Source organism: Ascaphus truei (genome assembly GCF_040206685.1).
Source record: "Ascaphus truei isolate aAscTru1 chromosome 12 unlocalized genomic scaffold, aAscTru1.hap1 SUPER_12_unloc_3, whole genome shotgun sequence".
Classification (NCBI taxonomy): domain Eukaryota; kingdom Metazoa; phylum Chordata; class Amphibia; order Anura; family Ascaphidae; genus Ascaphus; species Ascaphus truei.
This window is the reverse complement of record NW_027453839.1, coordinates 289079-309251: the sequence shown is the minus strand read 5'-3', so window position 1 is coordinate 309251 and position 20173 is coordinate 289079. Positions and strand designations below refer to the sequence as shown.

The following is a 20173-nucleotide window of genomic DNA, read 5'->3' as shown; positions in this document are numbered from 1 at the left end:
CTAGTGCTGTGCGGAGGGGGTGGGAGGAGGTGGGGTAAGGGCTCTGTGATAGCTTTCTATGTGACCTCATAGTTTAATGTCATCCATCATTGTCAGGAGGATAATGATTTCTCTGCTAATTAGTCTCCACAAATCACCCACTGTAAGGTGATCCTGGTTAGGCAGCTTATCCCATCATCGTCACTACAGACACATAATGGTGAGATGGAGAAGTGAATGGACTCATTATACAAATCTGTTATCTGAGATGTAGGTTTTGCCTTTTTATTTATATTTATTTTTATATTACATTTTATTTTGAATTCCTCAATGTTTCCTCTTATGGAGAAACATTGACATAACATCGTATTTGAAACCTCTTAGAAAACTTATTTTAATAGGAGCTGTTTATCCTTAATCACAGCAACATTGGGGAGTAGCACAACCATAAACTAGGAACCTGTGGGTGTGCAAAATATCTCCCCCTCCCCTCCCCAAAATAGTGGGTTTTAAAAACTCCCAATAACACGTTTCTATTTAATTTTCCATTGTCTAGGAAACGTAACCTTGAGAAACGAGATGCCAACGGTCTACTGTACATGCAAAGCCCAGGAGAGAAACAGACGCACTCCCAGGAAAAGATCCGGCCCTCATCTCACAGCTGGTCCTGGGGAGGTGGATATTATTTGCAGGTTGTGATATCAGTCACAGGAGACGAGGACACTTAACATCGGGAACACACACACACACACACATTTTGAATGAGGTCGACAGACAGCGCTACCCACAGTTTGGGCACAAACTCACCCAAACAGGGAATCCTTTCTCAACTAGGTGCCAGGCGCCGCTTCCAAGGCTAACCCGGGAGGTTTCCACGCTCCGTCCGCTGTGGGTAGCGCAGTAATCCAGGGATGATATTTGCACTATAGCAAGTTCAAATCGCCTGCTCGCCTCCACTTACACGCCTCACTTTGGTTTATCTCCGGCACAAACCTCGGATGGCATAGTAATGAGAAATCGGCAGCTCTTTACAGGGTATATTTCACAGAACATGTATATGCATTTAGCATAGGGACCTGCTATTGAGACTTACCTTGAAGTTGGTTACCAAGCTTGGCATTATTTGATCAAAGGATGTAACCAAAAGTCTCCTTTGTCTTCTAGATTTAGTTTTCACTATGTATATTTATTTCCCCATTTATTGCTACCCAATGATTAAAGTGCAGGGAGTAACTTTCTGTCTTTACATAGGTTACCTGTCTTAATAGCAAAGCATGGAAGACGGGGTGCTGACTAATCACCAAGCAGAGGATCGTCTGATCGGCCAATCCGGGACACAGCAGGTGACTGTGCCCCTAAGACACCCCACAGAGGTGGGTTTGAAGAGGTGTGGAAAATTCAAACTGACAAATAGAAATTGTACCTACGGGGCTTATACCCAGCAACGGTTCCCCAAGACAACCCAATATATCCCTCAGAGATAGGCGCCTCAGAATCTGGACTGAACAATAGCGCCACTCGGTGAGACATTGTTCCCCAGACCTGAGTCAGCGCTCCTCCCCACTCCTAACAATGGCTGGGGCACTTCCCCACCCACATTCCTGATAGCAGGACCCTATCTCTGTGTGTGCAGGCTCGCTGAGTGATTACCAGCCCTGCACACATGGGCAGCAGCAAAACATACTCATTCTAATCAGGGAGGTACATAAACCCAATCACATTATTCTCTGGGATACTGGGTTAACCCCCTGAGGATCCCTTAAGATAGGTAGGGACAATGGGTTAACCTTTATTAATATGATCCCCATTGGCCCATCTTTTAATCATTGTCTTATAATCGGAAATTAGCAACTACACCAGACAGAATAAGGCACAGGGGAGAGGAATATACAATGGCGATAATTGTGCTATGCTAAAACAATGATGTGGTAAATTATGGTACAATGCGCAGTTATGAAAAGTTTGAGCTATCATTACATATCCTTATAGGAAATGTAGGATTATGTTGCAAAGTAACCACACTTCTTCATGCCTCAGAAATCTAAAAAAAACTATAGGAGGTGCATAGAAACTACAATAATAAGCAGGATAGTGGTATAATTGGAAGTATGTCTCCCTGAATGCCCTTCAACAAACATATATAAGTCTCACCTAATGCACAATTACAATGTTGTTTTGGTTCAGTCTCCATAATAGGCCATAGGGGACTTTTGGTGCCAAGTAATCCGCCCCACTTGTTGAAGTATCTTGAGCTGTTCTGAGTTCAAAAAGTATTTGTCTGCATTATAACAGTTGTGATCAAGCTCTTGGAATGTCCATACCCCTTGGACGTATTGTCGTCTCTCTGACAGGGTAATGAAGCTTGTATGTAATACAACACATTCATTGTAAATGGCATTTATAATTGAAGGTGTGCTGCTGAAGATTACACGGTCTACCGGCAATACTCAACCTCCATTGTGGAAGTCAACAAGCAGTACCAGTGCTACTACAAATAGGGGTTAGCAGCTCTCGCCAGCCAGGAAACAATTGGTTGCCAAATCGGCATTGCATGGTGTCTGTGAGTATGCCTCAATACAACTGTATCTGTGTATGATGTGCATCTGTAACGTAGTTGGCTGACCACTGGGATATGGAAATCTATGCCACACTTTACTTGCTGCATTGCACATAAACCTTATTTACCTCTGTCTGAGAGACGACACCCAGTTGTGGATATTGCAAGAGCTTGATGGGGACGTGTTTTCTGCATATGCATTGTCATGACCCGCATGCAGATCACACCATTTCTAGGGATCCTAGGGGGACGAGTTATTAGGAATAGGTAATAGTACAGGCCTAGCCCAATAGAAATTAAAAGGGGAAAACATAGAACATAAACTCTTACTAGAGTTCATGATGTCGCTTAAGCTTGCTTATCCTGTGGTTAAGTTCTTGCAGACTGTGAGGCCTCTGGAACTAAGAAAGGCTTGGGTGAGGACCTCCAGCAGCTGGAGCATGTTGCTTCAAAACAGTCAACAAACGGTTCCACCGGACGCAGAGTTTCTCTGAATCTCTGGAAGTCTTTCTGGGCTTATATAGGTTTGGTTCTCATACAAAACCATGGAGAGGGGGCGGCTAGGCCATTCAGCATTGTCTCTTTAATCAGCTGTCCAATCCGGAGAATGTTTGAAGCTGAGATGGACCATGCACACACATGATTATAGCCAGTGTTCGACAAATGCAACCCCCGATCGCCCGGAGGAGTGCATTTAACCCCCTGTAGAGTGCCGTTGCTGTGCTGTGGCTCATTTCAGGATGCCGGGACACGATCAAGCGGGTCACCTAGCAACGCGGGACGCCGTAAGGATAGCCCAGCCGAAGACATCCCTTGGAGGCACTGCAGTTACGCTACACCACACACCAACGCAGGCGCATACAGGCACGCCCTCCCGCACTAAGGATCTCCTAGCAACTGCCGGGACCAGAGGCGGAGAGAGGCCTGGAGATTGTGGCTTTAGCTGGATGTGTCTGCGGAGCGGCGCTGTGTGGCTGGAGGAAGTGCTGCTCGTGTTGCTGCTGCTTCCATGTGTATCGCGGGCGAGGCGGACGGTGGGAGCCCCCCAGGCTGGATATCCTCACTCATGGCAGGAAAGAGAGTGGGCGGGGGGGGGAGGGAGATGCAGCATACCAGAGTGGAGTGTGTAAGTGTGTGTGTAAGTTGAAGTCTCGCCCTCTGTCTCGCCCTCTGCCTCGCCCTCGCGTGAATAATAGGGGGTGGGGGACAATGATTACATGAATACTAGGGGATAGGGTATAATGGTTGCACAGTATATGGGTAACAGTTTCACACAGGGGTGTGGGGGTTAGTGGACGTTTCTCAGCCTGTGGCAGGTGCTGACATAGTGTGCAGCCAGTTCTGCTGTGGTTTCATCTTCTCCCAGGAGGATCGCTATTTTTTGGTTCTCCTCTATATTATTAAAGTTCTGGATAAGTGCAGTGAGTTTCTCTAGGTGGGCACTCCTCATTTCATAGTATTGTGTGCAACGCAACAGGAAGTGTGTTTCATCTTCTACCTCTCCTAGCTCACATCTTTGGCACAGTCTCATCTCCCGGGGCTTCCAGTTCTGTCTGTGTCTGCCTGTTTCTAGTCTATGGGCACTTATTCTGTACTGGCCCAGGTTCTGTCTCTGCTTTGGGTCTTTTACCTTCAGTAGGTAGGGTGCCAGAGTGTATTCTCTCTGTAGATAGAAGATGTTGAGGTTAGGACCCCAAAAGTAACTAGTGTTACAGAGCATATACCCATTAATGCACAGAAAATATGTTGTTTAATTCACTGCAAACCGGAACACATAATGTCCTTGATGCATGCTTAGAGCTTAGGCATTAACCCCTAGATGAACCACGGTTAAGCAAGGGTAAAGAGAGTTGTATGGGGGATATCCTAGGACCCCCCCAAACCTCTGATGTACACCAAGAACAAAATAAACCAATGGTAGTGGGGCAGCTCACTTTAAAGCATGATAGTACTCACATATGTCCATGTGTATATCCGGGTCTGTGTGCTCCAGCTGAATGAGAGCAGAAAGAAATCACCTTGTGCCGAGAGGGAAGATGAATCAGCGGGCACTACGGTGCAGTAAAAATCGATGAGGCTGGACTGTGACTAGGTGGGACAATGAAATCCAGCGCTCAAAGAAGCTGGAAACCTACCACAGCCTACAGAGAGAATTGAACGAAATCACCTTGTGCCGAGAGGGAAGATGAATCAGCGGGCACTACGGTGCAGTAAAAATCGATGAGGCTGGACTGTGCTACAAAAGAATCCTTTATTGAAACATGGATAAAAATTGAGAGGAGGGAAGAGAACCCCTGCACCTCTATAGAGTTGAAAAAGCCAGATTGCGGGTGAAACGCGTTAGAGGTGCAGGGGTTCTCTTCCCTCCTCTCAATTTTTATCCATGTTTCAATAAAGGATTCTTTTGTAGCACAGTCCAGCCTCATCGATTTTTACTGCACCGTAGTGCCCGCTGATTCATCTTCCCTCTCGGCACAAGGTGATTTCGTTCTATTCTCTCTGTAGGCTGTGGTAGGTTTCCAGCTTCTTTGAGCGCTGGATTTCATTGTCCCACCTAGTCACATACCGCTTCTTTATTTCGTTGGCGATTGAGTTGATTTATTTTTTCGGCAGGTTGTTGATCTGTGTGGGGTTTTGTCCTTGGAGTGAGAGGACAAGTTATTTGATGGCACAGTGTTTAGTGAGGAGGTCCTGGCTTCTCATTGCTCTGTAGCAGTAAGACTGTGGATGGCTGGTGTTTAGGTGGGCCCAGCATGTCAGTGCTCTCTTCTGTCCAGTGAGCAGTAGAGGAAAGCGGCCCAGCTCAGCCCGGCATGCATTGTTTGATGTACTCCTGTGTACTTGGAGAAGGTGTTTTGCAGAATTCCAGATGCAGTATTTCTGTTGGGCTGGTATCCCATTTTGTGGAGTCTGGGAATGTTACAGGGCCGCACACCTCGCTGCCATACAGAAGGATGGGTGTGATGATGCTGTTGAATATTTTCATCCAGATTCGTATTGGTGGTTTGAGGTGGTACATCTGTTTCTCTATTGTGTAGAATGCTCTGCGGGCCTTCTCCTTCAGTGTATTTATGGCCAGGCTGAATTTCCCTGATGAGCTGATTGTTAGACCTAGGTATGTGTAACTCGCTGTCTGTTCCAGTGCATTGTCGTCCAGTGTGAATTGCGATATGGTTGGATGTTTTTTATATTTTTTCTGGAATACCATTATTCTGTTTTTTTCTAGGTTCACAGAGTGCCCAGGCCTGGCTGAATTTTTCTAGTATTGCCAGTTTCTGTTGGAGGCCTTGTTCTGTTGGAGACAGCAGGAGCAGGTCGTCTGTGTATAGTAGAGACTTAATCTCAGTTCCAGCCAAGTTGAGCCCAGGTGCTGAGGAAGATACTAGGGCTGCTGTAAGCTCATTGATGTAAATGTTAAAAAGTGTGGGACTCAGACTGCAGCCCTGTCTAACTCCACAGCCTTGATGGAAGAAGTCAGTCCTTTAGTTATTAACTTTCACGCAGCCTTTGTTTTCAGAGTACATACTTTTGATTGTGTCGTATGTTCTCCCCCCTATTCCGCTCTCTAGTATTTTCAGCAATAGGCCTGGCTGCCAGATGGAGTCAAAGGCTTTTTTGAAGTCCACAAAGCAAGCAAAGATTTTGCACTTGTTGGTGTTGTGGACGTGCTTATTAATCAGGCTGTGTAGGGTATAGATGTGATCCGTGGTGCAGTGGTTTGGCAGGAAGCCTGTCTGGCTTTTACTCAGTACACTGCTCTGTCAGGAAGGTGAGGATTGTGCTGTTCAAGATGCTGTTGAACAGTTTCCCCAGGGTGCTGCTAACACAGATTCCTCTGTAATTGGATGGGTCCAGCCTGTCTCCTTTCTTGTGCATAGGGGTTATCAGTCTTCGTTCCATAGTTCAGGGAAGTAGCCAGTAGTGAGGACCAGGTTGAACATTTTCAGTATTGCTTCTTGTATAGATGGATTGCTATACTTCAGCATCTCTTGTAGAATGCCATCTGGTCCGCTGGCTTTCTTGGTTTTTATTAGTTTTATTTTTTCTTTTATTTCCTGGATTGTGATTGGTATGTCCAGAGGGTTTTGGTTATATTTTATAGTGTTCTCCAGTGATGTTTGTTTGGTGAAGATTTGTTTTTGTTCTTGTGTCAGGTTTTCTTCTGGGATTTCTTGGTAAAGGTCCTTGAAGTAGTTTTTCCAGATGTTGCCATTCTGAATGGCCAGGTGTCTGTTATTCTGCTTTGTATCCAGATGTTTCCAGGTGTAACCCTGCTTCCTATCGCTTGGCAAGCTGTTACGGAGAGCCCGGGATGTATGTATGTATGTGTATGTGTATGTGTGTATATGCATATATGTATATATGTATATATGTATGTATATGTATATATGTATATGTTCGGTGCAGCGCCTCCACCTGCGACAGATCCTGCCAAAGGGGGAGTTAGTCTTCGCAGGTACTCTATACAAGAATTTCTCTCACACTACCATGTTATAAAACCAATCTTGTTTACTGATAAATCAAGACTGTCTCTCTCTCTCTCTCTCTCGCCCCCTCTCTCTCTCTCGCCCCCTCTCTCTCTCTCGCCCCCTCTCTCTCTCTCGCCCCCTCTCTCTCTCTCGCCCCCTCTCTCTCTCTCGCCCCCTCTCTCTCTCTCGCCCCCTCTCTCTCTCTCGCCCCCTCTCTCTCTCTCGCCCCCTCTCTCTCTCTCGCCCCCTCTCTCTCTCTCTCTCCCGCCCCCTCTCTCTCTCTCTCTCCCGCCCCCTCTCTCTCTCTCTCTCCCGCCCCCTCTCTCTTTCCCTCTCTCTCTCTCTCCCTCCCGCCCCCTCTCTCTTTCCCTCTCTCTCTCTCCCTCCCGCCCCCTCTCTCTTTCCCTCTCTCCCTTTCCCCCTCTCCCCCTCTCTCCCTTTCCCTCTGTGTCTCTCTCTCTCACCCCCTCTCTCTCACTCCCACCCCCTGTCTCTCTCTCCCGCCCCCTCTGTCTCTCTCTCCCGCCCCCTCTGTCTCTCTCTCCCGCCCCCTCTGTCTCTCTCTCCCGCCCCCTCTGTCTCTCTCTCCCGCCCCCTCTGTCTCTCTCTCTCTCCCGCCCCCTCTGTCTGTCTCTCTATCTGCCCTCTCTGTCTCTCTCAGTCTCTCTGCCCCCTCTGTCTCTCTGTCTCTCTCACTCTCCTATACTTCTTTCTTCCAGATCTGACTCAAGCTTCACACGGGAGACATCGGAATCCCTCCTAACCCAGAAGACAGGTAGGGAACACCTCCCCTCCAACATATAACATTGCGGGAATGAGGGTACCTGGACATTGAAAGACTGCGGATCAGGTAAGATTCCAGGTGAGATTGCTGCTTTAGATATTGTGAAGCGGGGACGTCCAGACACTGCTTAAAGGGTTCAGGAAACTAGTCATTCACACCTGGCTTTTTTTTTCTAAATCTGACATATACATACACACACAGATACAGATATACACACACATACACACACATATACACACATACACTTAACAAGGACTAATTGTAGTATAATGTAATACAATAAATAAACTTATGTCAACAACGAATGTTGTTCTTACTAGGAATTTATTCAAAACATTTTTTAAAGCGGGCCTTGGGGGTGGGACTAGTGGTGGGGCGAGACTAGGGTAGGGCTAGGTGGCGAGTAGATTTTTTTGGTCCGTCAAGTAGATTTTTGGGTGATTTGATGACCACTGATTATGGCTATTCACACTGCCCAGAGCGCAGGGCCAGGAGTGATGGTTGCTGTGCAACATCTGCACTGTGATTGGTCACAAGGTAATCTATGTAAGGGGATAGGGACCTTCGAGACCTCTCTGGTGCAATATGTGGCAGAGAACTTTCAAATTCTCAACTTTAAAGTCCTGCTCTCTGCTTCTCCGGCAACTCTGCATAGAAGCACTTATAATGTCCCACTCGGTTAGACTCCCAGTTCGGTTTCAGGTGTCTCCAGCACAGCCTCGGAGCACACCACTTAGTTCACTTCCACGCTAGGATCAGACAGACCTGGCACTCTGATCAGGTTCCACTAACATAGATACACCCCGGCCATATGAAATTTGTTATAGGGTAAATTACAACTGTAACGGGAGACCAGAACTTTCAATACAGGACACAATAGTTGAATAAACAAAAATGTATATCTTGCAAACATACAAAACACACCATGTACACTCACCAACTGGGCCTGGAGGAGAATATAGACTGAACTATGTGCAGGGGCCTGCTTTAGCTCCTCCTCCTGCTTCTCTGTGCTATTTGTCCAATAGCACTTTCAAAAAACCAGCCAGTCGCGTCTCAGATCAACTCCAAAACTTGTCTGGTACTCTGATTGGCTGCTCCCCTTACATAGCCCTCGGTTGCCTATTGTTTCCATGGAGCAGGGGCCACCGGCCAATCAAAGGGCATATTGTGACGGTGCAGCCAATCAAAGGACAAGAGCTCGCCAGGCTGCACCAATCATATAAGGGACCGGCTTAAGGACTTTAGGGCGCCCATCGTGGAGTGAGCGTCTGGCGAGCGAGAAATTCAAACTGACCATTGGAAATCGTGCTATGGGGCTCAGACCCGGCAATGGCTCCCTGGCGAGCCCCATACGTCCCGCTGGGTAGGTGCCTTAGCGTCTCGGGTAAACAAAGGGTCTGCACTGCCGAGAACCAGTTCTCCGTACCTGAATCACAACCCTTCCCCACTCACCATAGTCAAGGTACTAAGCCGCTCCCGATTTCTGACACAAACCGGCATTTCTCTGCATGCATCTTAGCTAAGTGAATTACTGTGTCTGCATGCAGAGAAATGCTAACACAAAAGGACAGTGCTGGTTGCCTTACTAACTGTATGGGAACAATCCCTGTTCCCCAAGACACAGTTTCCCCCCTTCCAAATATCACACAGTGATATAGCTCTCATCTGGAATAGGTTACACACAATACTTTACATTCCAGGCAAAATGAGCCTTACAGAGGTGACCATTACACACGGCTTTGTGGCAGCCAGGCGGGCTTCACCTTTATTATGTGAGGGGTGCTGCACTGGAACCAATCAACAAACTGGTCAATGGTAGCAGCGGCTACAGGCGGGAGCTCGGCAATGGATTCCCCGGATAGCAGAATATCCCCCGCTGGGCTTGGTGCCGTTATATCTGGAGGAACATTCAAATACTCCGATTTTCAGGCAGATGCCTCCCCCCTCCGCCCCCCCCCCCCCCGAGTTGTGTGCAGGGCTAGTAACTCCTCTATGGACGTGGCCTTAGCCAGCATGCACACACAGAAATCTGGGTTTGTTATCCAAATGGGTGTGGGTGAAGTGCTTAAGACATTGTTAGTCAGGAGGGGTGTGTACTCTGGTTTAGGGAACGATGGCTCGAGGAGCGGAGCCTTTGTTCATCCCAGACTCTTAGTAGTCTTTCTCTGTGGGAGGTATCAGGCCGGCCCTGGGAGCCGTTGCTGGGTATTGGCCCTGTCGGCATGATTCCTGGTGGTCATTTTGAATTTCCCATTGTGCTTAAGCCTGCACCTTTGGGCTGTGCTTGAAACACTTTGTCACGGGAGACCATGACAATTACACCGGGGGATCCGTACACTAGACAGAACTGCAGAGTTGAACAAAAGGGAATGCATTAGAATATTTCACAAACCTCTAGTACAGGCCTGCACAACTCCAGTCCTCGAGGGCCGCAAACAGGCCAGGGTTTCAGGATATCACTACTTCAGCACAGCTGGCTCAATTAGTGGCTCAGTATGACTGAGACACTAATTGAGCCAGTTGTGCTGAAGTAGGGATATCCTGAAAATCTGGCCTGTTTGTGGCCCTCGAGGACTGGAGTTGTGCAGGCCTGCTCTAGTACATAAAACATATACACAAACTCACCCAACGCGGGGAACAACAAACAACCTAAAGTCCTATGTGTGGGGACATCTGTCTTGAATATTTACCCTCATCCACATTCCCAAATTTGCGCCACTGTCCTTGGTAGTATGGGCAGCACTGGTTTGCTCTCCATGAGCCAGCATTTTCAAAGTTTCTTCCATTGCTTCCCTCCGGATCACCCATTAACGACTTTGAATATGTAATGTGTCCACTTTGGCTTTCTGATAACTCTGGAGCCAAAGCCGGGTTCCCACTTGTATATCCCTCAGTCACCATTCACCACCATGGAGGAAGAAGAGGGCCGGCTAATCCCAGGGCGGATAGTCTTCAGGGTCCAATCAGTGAGTGAAGGCTCGCCTGCATCGGACCAATCCTTAGTGACGGCGGGTTACAAGACTTCCAGTACAGCCCACAGGGGCATGCTTAAGTTTAGCGGGGCATTTGAATAGACCAATGGGAATCACAACAACAGGGCACATTCCCGGCAACGGTTCCTTATGTCCGCTCAAAAGCCCCTGAAGGTTTAGGCGACTCAGTGTCTGGACCAAACACTGGTACCCCTGCGGGGAGCCACTTTTCCCACATCTGAGTCCAGAGCCCTGCCACGCTCGATAATATTTCAGGCCACTCGCCTTATCTTGCCCAAGATCTCTTGTGTTTAGATTGGATACTGATATACCAATTATCCGCACATTTAACATATTTAACATCGGTTAACTCCTGGTTCCAAAAGTGCTGAATCCAGGCTACAACATATAACATCAGACCAATGTAGTCACAGTTTACAGATATGTGACTACAGGCGGGCCCCGCTAATACGGCAAGTTCTGCTCTACGGACCCTAACCGGATATTTTCTGCGCATCTGCAGACCTGCACATCCACCTTCTGTGCATGCGCGACCTCATGCGCAGACATGGCGGCCCCCTTCTCTGTACCACAGTATCAGCGGAACACTGAATAGTGGGGCCCTACTGTATTCATACATGAATAAATATAGCATATTATTGACAGGTAGGGATAATGGTGTGTTTGACCTTTATTAAAGAGCAGCCACATTTACCCCTACTGTCATAGTCTCTTTGTCAGGCTTATATATTTCTTATTACAAGAGCATTTGATAATATAAACCACATATGTGGTGTTGCAGTTCAAATGGCATTATGTCTTCATGTTCTCAATGTGCTGTTCTTCTGTCTCTGTAACATCTTAAATTAAAGTGAATGTCTATGTTAGGGTTCTGGTCCTGGCTTTGGATGCAATTCACCCTTACAAGCATTCAGAGCTTCCAGACAAAGGCCTCCCTATACTTGGCAATTGGAATCACCTGGGTCTGGACTCACACTGCAGTCTGCTTCTTGCTGCCTGCTATGCAGCTCTGTCCCTATTGGCTGCCTATGCTATTTAGGGTCAGCCCTTCCCCCAGGAAGTGGCTGAGCATAATCCTTTCTTGGTGTTACTGTGCTGACCACAAGCTCCTTTGCTTGTCTCTTCTTTGCCTTCCTGTGCTTAAGCTTCCTGTATCCTGGAGCCTCCTTTGTCCAGAGTCCATTCCTGTGCCGAAGCCCCTGTGCTGAAGCTTCCTTGTTCTCTTAAGTGTTTGCCTTGTTTACGCTGCAGCATCTATGCTGAAGCACCCTTGCCAAAGCTCTTCCTGTTTCTGAGGACCTCCTGTGCTGGACCACCTGCTGGACCCCCTGCACTGCAGGATTCCTGTCCCGGAGACCTCCCCTTGCACTGCAGTGCCTATGCTGAAACCCTACACTGACGCTCTCCCTGATGCTGACCCCGGTCTGTGACCTCAACCTATGCTCCTTTTGTCAAGCTTGTGCTCGCCACAAACCAAGACCGGACCGTGGTGCTGAGGTGGGGCTGTGAATACACGGACCTTAGGCCAAAAAGCCTGTTCTGGATTGCGCAGTTTGTAGTCGTTCATAGCATGTTCAGGCCTGGAGAGGCCAGGGTAATCCTTTGACACGCATGGGTCTTGGTTGGAGACAGTAGAAAAATTGTTATCCAAGCAGGGGTTCGGCAACAGGAAATCAGGTGCGCTCCACTTCAGCGTAGGAGCAGCAGCAGTGCGGGAGTGGCCTCTGTGCGAGGAGTGGGAATGGCCCATGGTACCGGTCGCAGCAAAGGGAGAAGGAGGCCGGAACAGGCACACCTCCGGGCAGCGTTGGCGAACCAACGCTTCAGCACGGAAGTCCAAAACAGGCCTCTGTGAGGCGAGAGCAGCAGACCTTGGACTCAGTAGGCAGACCTCTGCTATGGGAAAAGGCAGCAGGTCACAGGAACAGGGATCAGGAACAAGAATACAGGAACAGGGCGGCCAAACAGGTAGCTAGTGGCAAACACAGTAACATCCTAAGTGAAAGGACTATGCTCGGCACTGAGGCAGTGTGAGAGCACAGTATAAGAAGGCCAGCGGGCTAATCCCAGGAGAGAGGTGTGAGTGCATTCCTCCACTGAGAGCACTGAGGCAGGGCGACAGTAATTGTGAGGGGAGGTTATCTGGAAACAGCACAGTTCTGTAAAGAAAGGGTTTCCACCAAACCCAGAAACGAATTCCTTACAGTACCCCCCCCTCCCCTTTCAGGTGAGAACTCTGGGCGAACTTGACCACTCATAGATCTGGGAGACATATCATTGTCCCTGAACTGTCTTGGCGAGGAGTAGATCCATAATCCCACAAATCATTGGCAAGCGCCATCTTTAGATCAGAGAGCAGTAGCACTGCAATACTTGGTATATGGAAAGCAACACAAAATGTCTTGGAAATCCAGAGCTGTGGAAAAGCAGGTGATTCCCGAACAGGGAAGTCCAAAGTACACCAGCCAGGTGCCTGGTCCCTAGTAATAGTCCGAGAGTATAGGACAAAAACACTGATTGTTGGTCGGATATAGCAGAGAGGCCTTCTGGACAGGCAATGTTTTTGCTGGAATCGGTACGTAGAAGCTTGAGAGAATATTTTGCTCCCCAGGAATTCCGGACCGTTGTTAGTAAGGGTATAGGGCTGGAGGGTTCACTGCAAGATATTGACGCAACCCCTTTGGTACAGTCCAGGCCTGTTCCCCCAAAGAAGTCAAAAGTGGAGGTTATAGTATTTAAGTAGTTTCCTGCCGTGGCACTGGCAAACGATAGGTCAGCATTCCTGGGCATCTGAAGTCTACGAAGCATCCGGTCCGAAGTCTGGACATCAGGGAAGGGAGCAGTAGGCACCAAAGAACAAGCAGAGAAAAACATGCCCGTATGCACCGTGGGAGGACAAGAAACAGGAACGGACACCACAGGGGTGAAACAGTCCAATAGGGGTGTTTCAATCTTTGGCGAGGGCAACATGAAATCCAGAGGAAACACCTCAGCCGCCACACGGGGCCCTGCGGGCATAGGATCTGCTAGCAAAGTGAGAAAGCTTGGATCCATACAGACTTTATCCGGTACAGCAGGAAGCAAGGTGAGCAGTAAACCTGATTTAGAAACAGAAGTCTTGTATTTAGAACTGGGTATTTCAAGCACAGAGGAAGGATCGGGAGAACATGAACTTGACTGAGGAGTGGAAGTCCCAGAGTCAGAGGCTTCACGCGACACTTTTGGGGAGACAGTATCAGATATCTCTATTTCGAACACAGGGTCCTTGAAAGCAGTAGATACATTAGGTACTAGCGAAACCTCACTGGAAGGTAAGCCTGAGTTTGCAGCTGAAGTAGAGCGATCTGTAGTAGGTACCCGAAATATTGTGGAAAAATCAGAGAAGTGTAACTCGGTTTTGAACCCTGGGTCCTTTGAATCTGTAGGATAAACAGTCACTACAGAAGATTCCAAGAGAGATAACCCTTAGTTGGTTGTAGCAGCCATGTAGTCTGTAGCGGATACCTCGAATACTGTGGGAAAAACAGCGAGAGAGTATTATCTGAGGAGTCGGAATGCCAGACTCTAAGGCTAAGCATGGAGTAATAGGGAAGTTAGGAAGAAAAAAGTGTTCTCAGCAGTGAGGAGCTTAAAGTCATTCTTGGTTATCACAGAAGCTGCGGGAAAATCAGTGGAGAAACAGTTTGTTCCTGAACCAAAGGATTGAACAGCAACAGTGGTTATACTAAGTACAGCACCAGAGTCCGAGGAAGGTATACTGGACACTGCCGAGAGTACTTGAGGAGTCAGACTGGGTGTTTCCATGGGGTCCAAGGACATTGTGCTTGTCTCTGAAATGGGTGGTTGGGAAATAGCAGAAACCGGACCGAACACTCCAATTACATTCTAAGAGAAAGAACTATGCTCGGCACTGAGGAAGTGTGAGAGCCGAGTATAAGAAGGCCAGTGAGAGAGGTGTGAGGGCATTCCTCCAATGAGAGAGCACCAAGGCAGGGCAACACTAATTGCCAGCACAGGTGGATGTGAGGGGAGGTTGTCTGGAAACAGCACAGTTCTGTAAGGAAAGGGTTTCCACCAAACCCAGGAACGGATTCCTTACACCTATGCCGCCTGCCCTAACCCCGGCCTGGATATATATTGTTAACCCTGACTTCTCCAATCCTGACCCGGCTACGTTTGACCACGGAATTCGCACTCCGGACCCGTCTTTGTGGTCTAAGGTTGGTGTATAACCATCCCCACCTCAGCCCTGCAGTCCAGTCCTGGTTTGTGGTGAGCACAAACCTGACAGTCTACTACTTTGCATAATACACTTGTATGTTTCCCTGAAGATCCTGGCAGACTTACATGGTCACTCTACCTTATAATTTCAATGCTATTTTTTCTGGTGTCCTTTGCAAGAATTGTGGCAGGGTGAGCGTGCACTTTCAGAGAGAGGTATGTGGGTCTGAATACCAGGATCCTTGTCTAAATGAAATAATATCTGGAGGCTGAAAAAAAAGAGGACGCTCTGAAGAAGTAAACGTGGAAGCAGACTTGTGTGAGACGAAATGTGACCACTAAGTTTAGAGTTGTGTATCTGAGGCCCTGAATTTTGTCAGCCTCCAGATTGTGCTACTAGCTAAGATTGTGCTACTGGCTAGAGCCACAAACAAGTGATCTAAACATCCGGGCCTTAGAGCCAGGATTTACAAGCATAAAGGCCCTTCTCAAAGTCAAACACAATGTCCATAAAAAGCTTTGTCACATTGGACCTTCTATAGGAGAATCGCAACTCTCTAAACATTGAATAAAAGTCTGAGGCAAGAAGACTTCCATTTTACCCAACCAACAGTGGTGTGAATATTTATGGTATCCTTTGTGTGGTTATTAGACACTTTGGGGCCTATTCACTAAACTTTGATAAGTTCAGTGCATTGCTGAACGAGTTTGCATTTTTGTTTGAGTCTATAGATGTAAGGCTGCCTGTCTATATGCCAGGGTTCCCAAACGCGCACCAAGATGCCTGCCAAGCATTTGTGGGTGGCCGTGACTAGCCATTTCATAGATCAGGGGTCGCAAACATGTTGATCGTGAGCTACGGGTAGCTTGCTGGCTGCCAGTGAGTAGCTTGCCGCAGTGCCGCCAACAGCTGTTGTGCTTCTTGCTCTTTCCTTCTGCTCCGGACGTCGGGCACAACTTCCGCATCTGTGACACTGGAGGCCACCCCCAAGGTAATTGTATGTTTGTATGTTAATTGGTTGCTGCCTGCTACTCTCCTGGACTCTCAAGTGTGCGCCTTGGACACAAAAAGGTTGGGACCACATGTGTAGTGAAAAATAGGGTAAATACTACACACCATAAAATGAGGGGGAAAAATCTGATACTAATATCTGTGGTCCTGGTTCCACGGACTGCCTGCCAATAATCCAGAATTAATCAAAACGAATGTAGCTGAAACATAGCTCTATGGATTTTCATCAAGCTAAATGTATTGTGCCAAAACGAAACACATTGTTTTTGCCTCTAACTGGCCTTTCACTTGATAAAAGCCAGTTTGAGGCCGAAACATTGTGTTTCCTTATGGCACAATAAATGTTACTTGATGAAAATCTGTAATGTTCTGATTCATCTACATTAGTTTGGACCCCAAGTGTAGGACATTCAAGTACCAGCAAACGTGGCAGGCACCAGAATGTGTCATATGGCCTGTCACAAGAGACCAGAACTTATCACTGTGACCAGACAGGACAAAGCAGTTCAATAAATTTTTATATTCCAGCCAGAGCCAGCAACCTCAAAACAAAAAACATAATTGAGCTATTCTCACTAAAACAGGGGCATACGGAAGGGATCTGAGCTGGCTAGGTGCTGAGCACCACATTGAAGGCTTACCCGGGACTTGCTTCCACTCTCTGTTGAGGCAAATATCGTCTAGACTTCTCTGGTACAATTTGCAGCAGAGACCTTTCAAAAGTAATGCTTAATAGTCCTGCTCTCCACTTCTTCTCTGTCAAGATACAGTTCATAGTACAAAAGTTCTTTTGAATGTCCCACTGGGTTAGACTTCCAGGCTCATGTCTGGGTGTCTCCAGCACAGTCTTGGAGCTCACCGCTTAGTTCACTTTGACGGCAAGATCAGAGTGAACTATGGAATGCTGATTGGGTTCCCCTTTCATAGATTCCCTGCTTCCATAGGAAATCATGGTAGAATTGCAGGTGACGGTTCATCTGTAATTGGCCAATCAGATGAGGTGGGGCTAAGAGATGTAAGGGCCTGTGGAGGGAAATACAAACGAGTCAATGGGAGCAGCACCTATCAGTGTGGACTCAGCAATGGCTTCCCCCAGCTGGCTGGAATGATTTTCCCCCCTTGGCTGGCACCACTCTGGCTGGGGAGGTAAAAAATGCTCCACTTTTATGGTGGATGCCCCCCCCCCCCAGTCAGATGTCCGCCAATTGCCACTCTCCTTTCTTTCTACACTTCACCTGCTCCTCCAGTCACAGCAGCAGCCATTTTCCCCAAACATGTGGTCTGCACAAAGGGTTTCTCATCCCCACATGCCCAGACTTTGGATATGCTTAACTGTTGCATAAAGTAAAGAAAAAAAAAACATTTCTACACTTGCAGTTGAATAAAGAGTATATTTTACATAGGATGCATAGGCTACTGGGCTTTTAAATACAGGGTAGCTAACGTGTCTGATGGTTAGATGAGCCCCAGGTAAGGACGAACCCCAGGTATTAACCTTTATTATACTTGTGTGTGTGTGTATTATAGTACAGTATATGCAAGTGATACAATGCTAGGTAAAAAAAAACATCTCTAAATCCTCTCATTGAAGCCTTTGCTGTGTGTATTATAATATATGCAAGTGATACAATGCTAGGTAAAAACTATCTTTGAATCCTGTTTCATCCTACCCTTAATTAAATTAAGCATTGAAACCTAGGCAGGGAACACCCTGTGTAGAAAACCTTCTGTTTGAATGTGCCTCAGATGTGCTAATTAAGCAGACAAAAGTTTAAAAGGAAGTTCAGAAGAAGTGGACACCCCCAACTGGCCCTGATTCCTGCATTTGAATTACGCTGGAAAGGAGGATATCATCTATACCAGACTGCATCATTACTGCTGTGATGCTGCCTTTACCATTTATATTTGCTGTGTGTTCACTTCTTCTCAAATTATGCACTTCTTTTTACCAGCCTCAGTATGTCTCTAACTCCATTCATATATCTCCATCTCTCCTTCCTTTACCACTTCTCTGTTCACATGAACTCCTTTCTTACCTGCGTCCTCTGACACCACACAGCTATATCCCATGCACTAAAAAACACCCCTACAAATCATCCTCACACATCCTCTTTCTATCCATGCTTCTCCTCCTTGCTTCTGGGGATATCTCTCCCAATCCTGGTCCCTGCCTTATTCCTACATGCTCTCGTCCTCACCTGCCAATTACAACCTCTACTCCTTCTGGTGTGAACCCCTCCAACCTCATACCCATCCCCTGCCACCCTCCCTCCTCTCTCCCTTTCTCCTGTGCCCTTTGGAATGCTTGCTCCCTTACTAACAAGTGCCTCTCTGTACATGACTTCTTTCTCTCTCACTCTGCTCCTATTTGCTATAACTGAGACCTGGCTCACTCAGTCTGACTCTGCTCTGGAAGCTGCGCTCTCCTATGGTGGCCTTTCTTTCTCCCACACTCCGTGTCCTGACGGCAGGGGTGGAGGCGTGGGACTCCTGCTCTCTCTGCTGTTACCGAACCCTTCCTATTCCTCCAACTCTTGATTTTTCCTCCTTTGAGGCTCACTCTGTCCAGATCTTTTCCCCCTGTCCATGTGGCGGTCATCGCCCAGCTACCTCTACTCACCCCCCTTCTGCCTTTCTCACTTTGAATCCTGGCTCTCTTTCTCTCCTCAGACTCCCCTGTTCTTCTCCTTGGGGACTTCAATTGTCATATTGATGGCCCCTCTCTCCCTTGGACATCCCACTTTCTCTCTCTAACCTCTTCTTTTGGCCTTCAACAGTGGTCTGCAGCCAGCACCCACAAGGATGGCCACTACTTAGACCTGGTTTTCACTAAAAACGTCTCTCCGATTTCTCCATTTCCTCTTTTCCTCTCTCTGACCATCACCTCATCTCATTCTATCTCGCTTCTCCCTTTCTCCACCTCCATCTAACCCCCGGTTCTGCAGAAACCTGCGCTCTATTCACTTACCTGACTTTGAATCCACGTTACGCTCCTCTCTCAGCTCTGCTACAGACCCTGACAACCTGGTCAGGAACTACAACTCTGCCTTGTCCTCCTCTCTTGATCTACTTGCCCCGCTTTCTCTCTGCCGCCCTCGCCCTTCTAACCCTAGACCCTGGCTAAACTCCCACATGCTGTGTTCCTCCACTCGTTCCTCTGAACGCCTCTGGATTAAATCTCATACTCTCGCAGACTTCCTTAACTACAAATTTATGCTATCCTGTTTCAACTCTGCCGTCTCGCAAGCTAAACATGTCTACTTTTCTTAACTAAACCCAAAATGCACAAGTCTAACCCACGCCGACTGTTCTCTGTCTTTGATGCTCTACTCAAACCACCCTCAGCTGCCTCTCCTTCCTCCATCTCCGCTCAGGACTTTGCTGACTATTTTAAGGATAAGGTAGAATCCATACGTCAGAACATCCCCTCTGTTTCTTCCTCCCATCCTACACCTCTTTCTATCTCTCCTCCTGCCTTCCTTGACTCTTTTTCCACTGTCTCAGAGGAGGATGTGTCGCTGTTGATCGCCTCTTCTCCCTCTACCACTTGCTCTCTTGACCGCATTCCCTCCCATCTCCTTAAACCTCTTGGTTCTACTATAATCCCTACACCCACACACATTTTTAAATCCTCCCTCTGCTCTGGAACCTTTCCATCCTCCAAACATGATACAGTTATGCCATTACTCAAAACAGCAAGCTTGACCCTACCTGTCTTTCTAACTATCGACCTGTCTCCCTTCTGCCTTTTGCCTCTAAACTCCTTGAACATCTTGTATTCTCTTGCTTGCTCCATTTTCTCAACACCTATTCTCTCCTAAACCCTCTACAATCTGGCTTCCTCACTGCTCACTCCACGGAAACAGCCCTCACTAAAATAACTGACGACCTCCATGTCCATGCTGCCAAAGACAGAGGTCATTACACTCTGCTCATATTACTCGACCTCTCTGCAGCATTTGACACAGTGGACCACCCTCTTCTCCTCCACATTCTCCATACTCTTGGTATTCGGAACAAAGCTCTATCCTGGATCTCATCCTACCTCTCCCATCATACTTTCATTGTCTCTTCTGGTAACACCTCCTCCTCCTCTATTTATCTCTCTGTGGGGGTACCCCAGAGCTCTGTACTGGGACCTCTTCTCTTTTCTCT

The 20173-nt window shown here is 47.5% G+C and overlaps 1 protein-coding gene across 1 annotated transcript in view; it reads right to left on the bottom strand.

The window, feature by feature from the left end:
- Positions 1–20173, bottom strand: part of LOC142473654 (histone H1.11R-like) — a 205696-nt gene that overhangs the window by 122637 nt on the left and 62886 nt on the right. The window lies entirely within an intron of this gene.